This window comes from Pseudophryne corroboree, chromosome 3, assembly GCF_028390025.1.
Source record: "Pseudophryne corroboree isolate aPseCor3 chromosome 3, aPseCor3.hap2, whole genome shotgun sequence".
Lineage (NCBI taxonomy): Eukaryota > Metazoa > Chordata > Amphibia > Anura > Myobatrachidae > Pseudophryne > Pseudophryne corroboree.
In genome coordinates, this window is record NC_086446.1 from 43,781,825 (window position 1) to 43,794,238 (window position 12,414).

The 12,414-nt window shown below is 49.2% G+C and overlaps 1 pseudogene; it reads right to left on the reverse strand.

Annotated features, from left to right (window-relative positions):
* Positions 1–12,414, reverse strand: part of LOC135057135 (zinc finger protein 420-like) — a 108,740-nt pseudogene that overhangs the window by 91,535 nt on the left and 4,791 nt on the right.

Sequence of the window (12,414 nt, forward strand, 5' to 3'; positions counted from 1 at the left end):
GGGGTTCAATCAATACCTTGAGCAGAATCAGGATCCCCACTAATGTGGTTCAAATCCTCCCCATCCTCCTGTACATCCTTATCTGAGTCAGATAGTAGAGCAGACAAATCACGCTTTTGTGGCCCTGCACGAGAAGATGGGGGCTGTGTAACATCTGCCCTAGCAGCTAAGTCTGCAACAGCCTGTTGTAGGAGTTGAGATTTTTGTATATTAGCAGTGAGCTGTGATAACATATCAGACATCATATTTTGAAGAGACCATGCGGGCTCTGCACACTCTCCTTCAGCCCCTTCACTGATCTGTGATTGGCTGCATTTTTCACAGGAGACAGAATCAAATGATAGAGGAGAGAATCTGGTGTGGCACACAACACAGTTTGTGTTTACCCATGTTTCAAAGTAAGTACAATAACATACACACAGACAGTATTTGCAAGCCTGCCCTACTGTATGTGAGAGGAGACACAGAGGGAGAAGGACACCAGCACACCCCTAGCTGTACAGCCCCAGTGAGGCTAACAGCTCACTATATCACAGTGAACACTAAGAAATTCTGTCCTGTAGAGGGCCCAGATAGTGTACAATAGCAGCTCCCCCCTCTTCCTACACCCTGTACCAGTTTTCCATGGTGTCTTGTGAGGCAGGAAGTGCTGAGTGTGCTGTCTGTGGCTGCATTAAGTAGAGGAAAGCGTCAAAATGCATCTGGTCCCGCTCTGAGGTAGCTCCGCCCTCCCCCAATGGCGCCGGAGCTACAGTGAATGTTTATACTGGCAAAGTCTCCTCTCAGCTAAAAAACATCACATGAGTGCTAGTCTTAGCAGTTTTGTGCCAGTCTACAAGGGGGATCTTAGCGGGACCCCCTTGGGGGTGGGGGGAGGGGGTGTCCCGTAAGCCGCGCCCGTGATCAGCTGCGCAGTGAACCGGGGGACCCCTCTACCGTGTAAAAACCTCACATAAATGATTGGTTTACCATTATTTAGCCAGTCTCATGCGGGGGTTATAGCGGGTCCCCCCCCCCCCCCCCCCAGGAGGTATCCGCCCGCCACACCCGCGCTGTCAGCCGCACAGTAAACCGGGGGACCCCGGTTAGTACTCACCACAGATGACACCATCAGGCAGCGTGAGGGGTGTGCGGCGTGCTGCTGCTGTGACAGCCAAGGCGCGGTGACCCGCTGAACAACAACCTCTCAACAGTGGGGAAGCGGCACTGCATCTCTGTGAGGCCGGTGACCATTCCCCCACTAACTTCCACAGAGTGCAGGTACGCTGTTGCCCAAACAGCATACCGAAAATAACAAACAGAAAAAAGAAACTGAAGAAAAACTCTGGAGCTTCAGCGTGCATCCTCTCCTGAGGGCACTTTTTTCTAAACTGACTGTGGGAGGGGGCATAGAGGGGAGGAGCCAGCAAACCCAGTCTCCCCCAATATCCCTTATGGATGCTAGATAAAAGGGAGATAAGGTCAGAGATGTAAGTGGGAGAGGAGTGGGTGAGGGCTTTGTAAGTGAGTGTGAGAAGTTTGAATTGAATTCTGAAAGGGAAGGGGAGCCAGTGAAGGGCTTGTAGGAGATGGGAGGTTGGACGTAGTGCGTTTGGTGAGGAAGATGAGACGGGCTGCAGCACTGAGGATAGATTGGAGTGGAGAGAGGTAATTGTCAGGGAGGCCAGTTAGGAGGAGATTACAGTAATCCAGTCAGGAAATGATCAGTGAGTGGATAATGGTCTTGGTGGCATCCTGGGTGAGAAAGCGTCTGATTCTGGAAATGTTTTTGAGATGAAAATGGCAGGTTTGTGAGAGGTGCTGAATGTGTGGTTTGAAGGAGAAGGAGAGGGATGAGTCAAGGATTACACCAAGACAGCGTACTTGGGGGCTAGAGTAGATAGTCGTACCATCAATGGATAATGAGATTGTGGGAGGTGAGGTTGTGCGGGAGGGTGAGAAGATGATCAGCTCGGTCTTGGACATGTTGAGTTTAAGAAAGCGCTGGGACAGTTGGAGGCACGAGTGAGGACAGCAGGGGAGAAATCAGGGGAGGAAAGGTAGATTTGATTGTCATCAGCATAGAGGTGGTATTGAAAGTTAAAAGAACTAATGAGTTCACCTAAAGAGGACGTATAGAGAGAGAAAAGGAGAGGACCAAGAACAGAACCTTGGGGGACACCAACAGTTAGTGGAAGTGCGAGGGAGGTGGAGTCATGAAAGGAGACAGAGAAGGAACGATCAGAGAGGTAGGAGGACAGCCAGGTGATTGCAGTATCACACAGACCAAGGGAGTGAAGGATTTGCAGAAGGAGGGGGTGATCCACACTGTCAAAAGCAGCAAAGAGGTCAAGAAGAATAAGTAGAGAGTAGTGGCCATTAGATTTGGCCGCATGGAGGTCATTGCACACTTTTGTGAGGGCAGTTTCAGTGGAGTGGAGAGAACAGAAACCAGACTGGAATGGGTCAAGTAGTGAGTGGGAGTAAAGAAAGGCAGTGAGGCAGTTATAGACAATACGCTAAAGGAGTTTGGAGGCAAAAGGGAGGAGGGAGATGGGTCGATAGTTGGAGAAGGTGTTTGGATCAAGGGTAGGCTTTTTAAGAATATGGGAGACAAGAGCATGCTTGAAGGCAGAGGGGACATTGCCTGATGAGAGTGAGAGATTGAGAAAGTGAGCAAGATGGGAACAGGCAGGAGACAGGTAGCGGAGGAGGTGGGAGGGGATAGGGTCGAGCGGGGAGCTTGTGTGTGTGTGGGGGGAATGAATGAGGGCCATGACTTTCTCGCCAGATACATGGGAGAAAGATATCAAAGTTGGTGAGAGGGGAGGGAAGGGGAGAGGTGGCAAGGGATGGGTGGTGGCTGGTTGCTGGTCTGGTGGGATGTGATGTCCTGACGTATGGAGTCAATCTTGGATGTGAAATAAGTGGCAAAGTCAAGCGCAGACAATTAGGAAGGGAGAGGAGGTGGAGGTGGGCAGTGGAGGGAGTTCACAATGGAAAAGAGGCGCCGGGGGTTGGAAGACTGGGTAGAGATGAGGATTTTGAAGTATGATTGTTTAGCAAGGGAAAGGGCAGCACTGAAGGATGAGAGCATAAGTTTGTAATGGAGGAAGTCTGCCTTAGAGCGTGATTTCCTCCACTGTCGCTCGGCAGTGCGTGAGCATTTATGAAGATATCTGGTGCATTTGGTGTGCCAGGGTTGAGGTGTTGATCTGCGAGGATGAATAGTGGTTGGTGGAGCGACAGAGTCAAGAGCAGAAGTAAGTGATGCATTGTATAGGGATGTGGCTTGTTCAGGGCATGTGTGAGAGAGAATAGGAGAGAGAAGCGAGTTGAACAGGGAGGATAGGGATTAGGTGTCAATAGCCTCAATATTACGCTTAGTGATGGTAGCCTTAGGAGGAAGAGATTGGGAAGCAAAGATAGATAGGTTGAAAGAGATCACATGGTGGTCAGAGAGGGGAAAAGGGGAGTTGGAGAAATCAGAAATATTGCAGCGGTGAGTGAAAACCAGATCCAGTGAACTCCCGTTCACATGGAGAGTGAGGTGGTCCACTGGGAGAGACCAAGTGAAGAGGTGAGGTTAAGGAGTCTAGAGGCGGGTGATTTTGTGGGGTTATCGATAGGGATGTTGAAATCACCTAGAATAATGGAGGGAATGTCAGAAGAGAGGAAGTGAGGTAGCCACGAAGCAAAGTGGTTAAGGAATTTGGAGGAAATGCAAGGTGGACGATAAATGACAGCAACTCGAAGATTAGTAGGTTGATAGATGCGTAGTGCATGGACCTCAAATGTAGAGAATGTAAGGGATGTTCTGGAGGTATAAGTTGGTATGTGTAGCTAGAGGGTAAAAGGACCCCAACACCACCACCATGGCAGAGAGAGCAGCAGGAAAAGTGGTGTGATTGTCAGATGATGTGTGTATATAGGGTACCCCACACCTGCTCTCTCCTGTACAAAAAAACAGAAGTCTCCTCTTACCCAGTGATGTGAGGGGCCGGTGATTCTCCATCATCACGTCCTTGTACAGACTCTTGTGTTCCTTTATATACTCCCACTCCTCCATGGAGAGATAGACAGTGACATCCTGACACCTTATAGGAACCTGACACACACAATGATACAGTCATCACCCAGACATCCCCTGGTGTTACTGTATAATGACCCATTCCCAGCAGTCACCTCTCCAGTCATCACCCAGACACATCCCCTGGTGTTACTGTATAATGTCCCATACCCAGTAGTCACCTCTCCAGTCATCACCCAGACACATCCCCTGGTGTTACTGTATAATGCCCCATTACCAGCAGTCACCTCTCCAGTCATCACCCAGACACATCCCCTGGTGTTACTGTATAGTGTCCCATTCCCAGCAGTCACCTCTCCAGTCAGCAACTGAATGATCTTGTTGGTGAGTTCCAGGATCTTCTGGTCATTGTATCTCTCATGTAATAGCGAGTGAGGTGGAGGCCCCGTGATGGGACTCTGGGTCCTGCTCAGTCCTCCTGACACACAGGGATGGCTGCTGTGTGTCTCACACTCCCCAGATGTCTTCATTACTGTGTAATCCTGTGAATTGGAAAATACATTATCATTGCATATACTCCTCACCTCCCCAGTCATGTCCCCGTATTATTAATATAGACAAAAAGTGATGTCACTGTGACACTCCTAGATCCCCTCACCTCTCCAGTCATGTCTCTATATTATTACTATAGATATGTGATGTAACTATGACACTCCCAGATCCCCTCACCTCCCCAGTCATGTCCCTGTATTATTACTATGGATATAAGTGATGTGACTGTGAAGCTCCCAGATCCCCTCACCTCCCCAGTCATGTCCCTGTATTATTACTATAGATATAAATTATGCCACTGTGACACACTTAGACCCCCTCACCTCCCCAGTCATGTCACCATATTATTACAATAGATAAAAAGTGATGTCACTGTGACAATCACAGATCCACTCAGCTCCCCAGTCATGTCCCTATAATATTACTATGGATATAAGTGATGTCACTGTGACGCTCCCAGACATCCTTACCTCCCCAGTCATGTCCCTGTATTATTACTACTGATATAAGTGATTATTATTATTATTATTATCATCATCATCAACATCCTTTATTTATATGGTGCCACAAGGGATCCGCAGCGCCCACTACACAGTACATAATCAAATGAGCAAACAAGAAAACAGCACTTACAGTACAGGATAATATAGGACAGGTATAGAAAACCTGGGGTTAGGTGCCATCAAAGGGAGTATGGAGTGTAAGATAGTATAAGAAAAGGAAAGGCACATGAGGAAAGAAGTCCCTGCTCTTGCAAGCGTGATTTCACAGTGATGCTCCCAGATCCCCTCACCTCCCCAGTCATGTCCCTGTATTATTACTACAGATTGTGATGTCACTGTGACACTCCCAGATCCCCTCACGCCCCCAGTTATGTCCCTGTATTATTACTATAAAATAAGAATTTACTTACCGATAATTCTATTTCTCGTAGTCCGTAGTGGATGCTGGGGACTCCGTAAGGACCATGGGGAATAGCGGCTCCGCAGGAGACTGGGCACAAAAGTAAAGCTTTAGGACTACCTGGTGTGCACTGGCTCCTCCCCCTATGACCCTCCTCCAAGCCTCAGTTAGGATACTGTGCCCGGACGAGCGTACACAATAAGGAAGGATTTTGAATCCCGGGTAAGACTCATACCAGCCACACCAATCACACCGTATAACTTGTGATCTAAACCCAGTTAACAGCATGATAACAGAGGGGCCTCTAGAAAAGATGGCTCACTACAGCAATAACCCGATTTTTGGTAACAATAACTATGTACCAGTATTGCAGACAATCCGCACTTGGGATGGGCACCCAGCATCCACTACGGACTACGAGAAATAGAATTATCGGTAAGTAAATTCTTATTTTCTCTGACGTCCTAGTGGATGCTGGGGACTCCGTAAGGACCATGGGGATTATACCAAAGCTCCCAAACGGGCGGGAGAGTGCGGATGACTCTGCAGCACCAAATGAGAGAACTCCAGGTCCTCCTCAGCCAGGGTATCAAATTTGTAGAATTTTACACACGTATTTGCTCCTGACCAAGTAGCTGCTCGGCAAAGTTGTAAAGCCGAGACCCCTCGGGCAGCCGCCCAAGATGAGCCCACCTTCCTTGTGGAGTGGGCATTTACAGATTTTTGGCTGTGGCAGGCCTGCCACAGAATGTGCAAGCTGAATTGTACTACATATCCAACGAGCAATAGCCTGCTTAGAAGCAGGAGCACCCAGCTTGTTGGGTGCATACAGGATAAACAGTGAGTCAGATTTTCTGACTCCAGCCGTCCTGGAAACATATATTTTCAGGGCCCTGACAACGTCTAGCAACTTGGAGTCCTCCAAGTCCCTAGTAGCCGCAGGCACCACAATAGGTTGGTTCAGGTGAAACGCTGAAACCACCTTAGGGAGAAACTAAGGACGAGTCCTCAATTCCGCCCTGTCCGAATGGAAAATCAGATAAGGGCTTTTACAGGATAAAGCCGCCAATTCTGACACGCGCCTGGCCCAGGCCAGGGCCAACAGCATGACCACTTTCCATGTGAGATATTTTAACTCCACAGATTTAAGTGGTTCAAACCAATGTGACTTTTAGGAACCCAAAAACTACATTGAGATCCCAAGGTGCCACTGGAGGCACAAAAGGAGGCTGTATATACAGTACCCCTTTTACAAACGTCTGAACTTCAGGGACTGAAGCTAGTTCTTTTTGGAAGAAAATTGACAGGGCCGAAATTTGAACCTTAATGGACCCCAATTTCAGGCCCATAGACACTCCTGTTTGCAGGAAATGTAGGAATCGACCCAGTTGAAATTCCTCCGTCGGGCCTTACTGGCCTCGCACCACGCAACATATTTTCGCCAAATGCGGTGATAATGTTTTGGGGTTACATCCTTCCTGGCTTTGATCAGGATAGGGATGACTTCATCCAGAATGCCTTTTTCCTTCAGGATCCGGCGTTCAACCGCCATGCCGTCAAACGCAGCCGCGGTAAGTCTTGGAACAGACAGGGTCCTTGCTGGAGCAGGTCCCTTCTTAGAGGTAGAGGCCACGGATCCTCCGTGAGCATCTCTTGAAGTTCCGGTTACCAAGTCCTTCTTGGCCAATCCGGAGCCACGAATATAGTGCTTACTCCTCTCCATCTTATAATTCTCAGTACCTTGGGTATGAGAGGCAGAGGAGGGAACACATACACTGACCGGTACACCCACGGTGTTACCAGAGCGTATACAGCTATTGCCTGAGGGTCCCTTGACCTGGCGCAATACCTGTCGAGTTTTTCCCAACGGTTTATAATCATGTGGAAGACTTCTGGGTGAAGTCCCCACTCTCCCGGGTGGAGGTCGTGTCTGCTGAGGAAGTCTGCTTCCCAGTTGTCCACTCCCGGAAAGAATACTGCTGACAGTGCTATCACATGGTTTTCCGCCCAGCGAAGAATCCTTGCAGCTTCTGCCATTGCTCTCCTGCTTCTTGTGCCACCCTGTCTGTTTACGTGGGTGACTGCCGTGATGTTGTCCGACTGGATCAACACCGGCTGACCTTGAAGCAGAGGTCTTGCTAAGCTTAGAGCATTGTAAATGGCCCTTAGCTTCAGGATATTTATGTGAAGTGATGTCTCCAGGCTTGACCATAAGCCCTGGAAATTCCTTCCCTGTGTGACTGCTCCCCAGCCTCGCAGGCTGGCATCCGTGGTCACCAGGACCCAGTCCTGAATGCCGAATCTGCGGCCCTCTAGAAGATGAGCACTCTGCAACCACCACAGGAGGGACACCCTTGTCCTTGGTGACAGGGTTATCCGCTGATGCATCTGAAGATGCGACCCGGACCATCTGTCCAGCAGGTCCCACTGGAAAGTTCTTGCGTGGAATCTGCCGAATGGGATTGCTTCGTAGGAAGCCACCATTTTTCCCAGAACCCTTGTGCATTGATGCACTGAGACTTGGCTCGGTTTTAGGAGGTTCCTGATTAGCTCGGATAACTCCCTGGCTTTCTCCTCCGGGAAAAACACCTTTTTCTGGACTGTGTCCAGGATCATCCCTAGGAACAGAAGACGAGTCGTCGGAACCAGCTGCGATTTTGGAATATTGAGAATCCAACTGTGCTGCCGCAACACTACCTGAGATAGTGCTACACCGACCTCCAACTGTTCTCTGGATCTTACCCTTATCAGGAGATCGTCCAAGTAAGGGATAACTAAAACTCCCTTCCTTCGAAGGAGTATCATCATTTCGGCCATTACCTTGGTAAAGACCCGGGGTGCCGTGGACCATCCAAACGGCAGCGTCTGAAACTGATAGTGACAGTTCTGTACCAAAAACCTGAGGTACCCTTGATGAGAAGGGTAAATTGGGACATGGAGATAAGCATCCTTGATGTCCAGAGACACCATATAATCCCCTTCTTCCAGGTTCGCAATCACTGCTCTGAGTGACTCCATCTTGAATTTGAACCTCTGTATGTAAGTGTTCAAAGATTTTAGATTTAAAATCGGTCTCACCGAGCCGTCCGGCTTCGGTACCACAACAGTGTGGAATAATACCCCTTTCCCTGTTGCAGGAGGGGTACCTTGATTATCACCTGCTGGGAATACAGCTTGTGAATTGCTTCCAAAACTGCCTCCCTGTCGGAGGGAGACGTCGGTAAAGCCGACTTTAGGAAACGGCGAGGGGGAGACGTCTCGAATTCCAATTTGTACCCCTGAGATACCACCTGAAGGATCCAGGGGTCTACTTGCGAGTGAGCCCACTGCGCGCTGAAATTCTTGAGACGGGCCCCCACCGTGCCTGAGTCCGCTTGTAAAGCCCCAGCGTCATGCTGAGGGCTTGGCAGAGGCGGGAGAGGGCTTCTGTTCCTGGGAACTGGCTGATTTCTGCAGCCTTTTTCCTCTTCCTCTGTCACGGGGCAGAAATGAGGAACCTTTTGCCCGCTTGCCCTTATGGGAACGAAAGGACTGCGCCTGATAATACGGCGTCTTCTTATGTTGAGAGGCGACCTGGGGTAAAAACGTGGATTTCCCAGCTGTTGCCGTGGCCACCAGGTCTGAAAGACCGACCCCAAATAACTCCTCCCCTTTATAAGGCAATACTTCCATATGCCGTTTGGAATCCGCATCACCTGACCACTGTCGTGTCCATAACCCTCTTCTGGCAGAAATGGACAACGCACTTACTCTTGATGCCAGTCGGCAAATATTCCGCTGTGCATCACGCATATATAGAAATGCATCTTTTAAATGCTCTATAGGCAATAATATACTGTCCCTATCTAGGGTATCAATATTCTCAGTCAGGGAATCCGACCACGCCAACCCAGCACTGCACATCCAGGCTGAGGCGATTGCTGGTCGCAGTATAACACCAGTATGTGTGTAAATACATTTTAGGATACCCTCCTGCTTTCTATCAGCAGGATCCTTAAGGGCGGCCATCTCAGGAGAGGGTAGAGCCCTTGTTTTTACAAGCGTGTGAGCGCTTTATCCACCCTAGGGGGTGTTTCCCAACGCACCCTAACCTCTGGCGGGAAAGGATATAATGCCAATAACTTTATAGAAATTATCAGTTTTTATCGGAGGAAACCCACGCTTCATCACACACCTCATTTAATTTCTCAGATTCAGGAAAACTACAGGTAGTTTTTCCTCACCGAACATAATACCCCTTTTGGTGGTACTCGTATTATCAGAAATGTGTAAAACATTTTTCATTGCCTCAATCATGTAACGTGTGGCCCTACTGGAAGTCACATTTGTCTCTTCACCGTCGACACTGGAGTCAGTATCCGTGTCGGCGTCTGTATCTGCCATCTGAGGTAACGGGCGCTTTAGAGCCCCTGACGGCCTATGAGACGTCTGGACAGGCACAAGCTGAGTAGCCGGCTGTCTCATGTCAACCACTATCTTTTGTAAAGAGCTGACACTGTTAATTCCTTCCAACAGTTCACCCACTCAGGTGTCGACCCCCTAGGGGGTGACATCCCTATTACAGGCAATTTGCTCCGCCTCCACATCATTTTCCTCCTCATACATGTCGACACAAACGTACCGACACACAGCACACACACAGGGAATGCTCTGATAGAGGACAGGACCCCACTAGCCCTTTGGGGAGACAGAGGGAGAGTTTGCCAGCACACACCAGAGCGCTATATATATACAGGGATAACCTTATATAAGTGTTTTTCCCCTTATAGCTGCTGTATTGTTAATACTGCGCCTAATTAGTGCCCCCCTCTCTTTTTTAACCCTTTCTGTAGTGTAGTGACTGCAGGGGAGAGCCAGGGAGCTTCCCTCCAACGGAGCTGTGAGGGAATATGGCGCCAGTGTGCTGAGGAGATAGGCTCCGCCCCTTTTTCGCGGACTTTTCTCCTGCTTTTTTATGGATTCTGGCAGGGGTTAAAATTCATCCATATAGCCCTGGGGGCTATATGTGATGTATTTTCGCCAGCCAAGGTGTTTTTATTGCTGCTTAGGGCGCCCCCCCCTAGCGCACTGCACCCTCAGTGACCGAAGTGTGAAGTGTGCTGAGGAGCAATGGTGCACAGCAGCAGTGCTGTGCGCTACCTTGGTGAAGACAGGATGTCTTCTGCCGCCGATTTTCCGGACCTCTTCTTGCTTCTGGCTTTGTAAGGGGGCCGGCGGCGCGGCTCTGGGACCGGACTCCGAGGCTGGGCCTGTGTTCGATCCCTCTGGAGCTAATGGTGTCCAGTAGCCTAAGAAGCCCAATCCACTCTGCACGCAGGTGAGTTCGCCTCTTCTCCCCTTAGTCCCTCGATGCAGTGAGTCTCTTGCCAGCAGATCTCACTGAAAATAAAAACCCTAAAATATACTTTCTTTTCTACAAGCTCAGGAGAGCCCCTAGTGTGCATCCAGCTCAGCCGGGCACAAGATTCTAACTGAGGTCTGGAGGAGGGTCATAGTGGGAGGAGCCAGTGCACACCAGGTAGTCCTAAAGCTTTCTTAGATGTGCCCAGTCTCCTGCGGAGCCGCTATTCCCCATGGTCCTTACGGAGTCCCCAGCATCCACTAGGACGTCAGAGAAATATAAGTGATGTCACTGTGGCACTCCCAGATCCCCTCACCTCCCCAGTCATGTCCCTGTATTATTACTATAGATATAAATGATGTCACTGCGGCACTCCCAGATCCCCTCACCTCCCCAGTCATGTCCCTGTATTATTACTATAGATATAAATGATGTCACCGTGACACTCCCAGATCCCCTCACCTCCCCAGTCATGTCCCTGTATTATTACTATAGATATAAATGATGTCACTGCGGCACCCCCTAGATCCCCTCACCTCCCCAGTCATGTCCCTGTATTATTACTATAGATATAAATGATGTCACTGCGGCACCCCCTAGATCCCCTCACCTCCCCAGTCAGCAGGTAGATGATCTCCAGGGTGAGACTTAGTATTCTCTCAGTCATAGGACTTCTGTCCTTGTCCATCCTCAGTGACTCAGTGATGTACATAGGACACGTCTCTCCGGACTGACACTGTGTAACTATCTAGGAATAAATATAATAATTAAATTAATTAACATATCACATTGTACACCTGTAACATAATCAGATATGTGACCATTTATATTAGTACAAGGAACCAAGTCCTGGAATATAACAATAATAAGATTTCACTTACCGGTAAATCTATTTCTCGTAGTCCGTAGTGAATGCTGGGGACTCCGTAAGGACCATGGGGAATAGACGGGCTCCGCAGGACACTTGGGCACTTTAAGAAAGAATTTGTATTCTGGTGTGCTCTGGCTCCTCCCTCTATGTCCCTCCTCCAGACCTCAGTTAAGGAAACTGTGCCCAGAAGAGCTGACAGTACTAGGAAAGGATTTTTGGAATCCAGGGCAAGACTCATACCAGCCACACCAATCACACCGTATAACTTGTTGTTCATACTGTTAACTGGGTAAGTTTATCACAACAGAGCATCAGATGCAACTATAACATAACCCTTATTTCTCTAACGTCCTAAGTGGATGCTGGGGACTCCGTAAGGACCATGGGGAATAGCGGCTCCGCAGGAGACTGGGCACAACTAAAGAAAGCTTTAGGACTACCTGGTGTGCACTGGCTCCTCCCCCTATGACCCTCCTCCAGACGTCAGTTAGAATCTTGTGCCCGGCCGAGCTGGATGCACACTAGGAGGCTCTACTGAGATCCTAGAAAGAAAGTAATAGTTTAGGTTTTTTATTTTCAGTAAGATCTGCTGGCAACAGACTCACTGCTACGAGGGACTAAGGGGAGAAGAAGCGAACCTACCTGCTTGCAGCTAGCTTGGGCTTCTTAGGCTACTGGACACCGTTAGCTCCAGAGGGATCGAACACAGGGCCCGACCTCTATCGTCCGGTCCCGGAG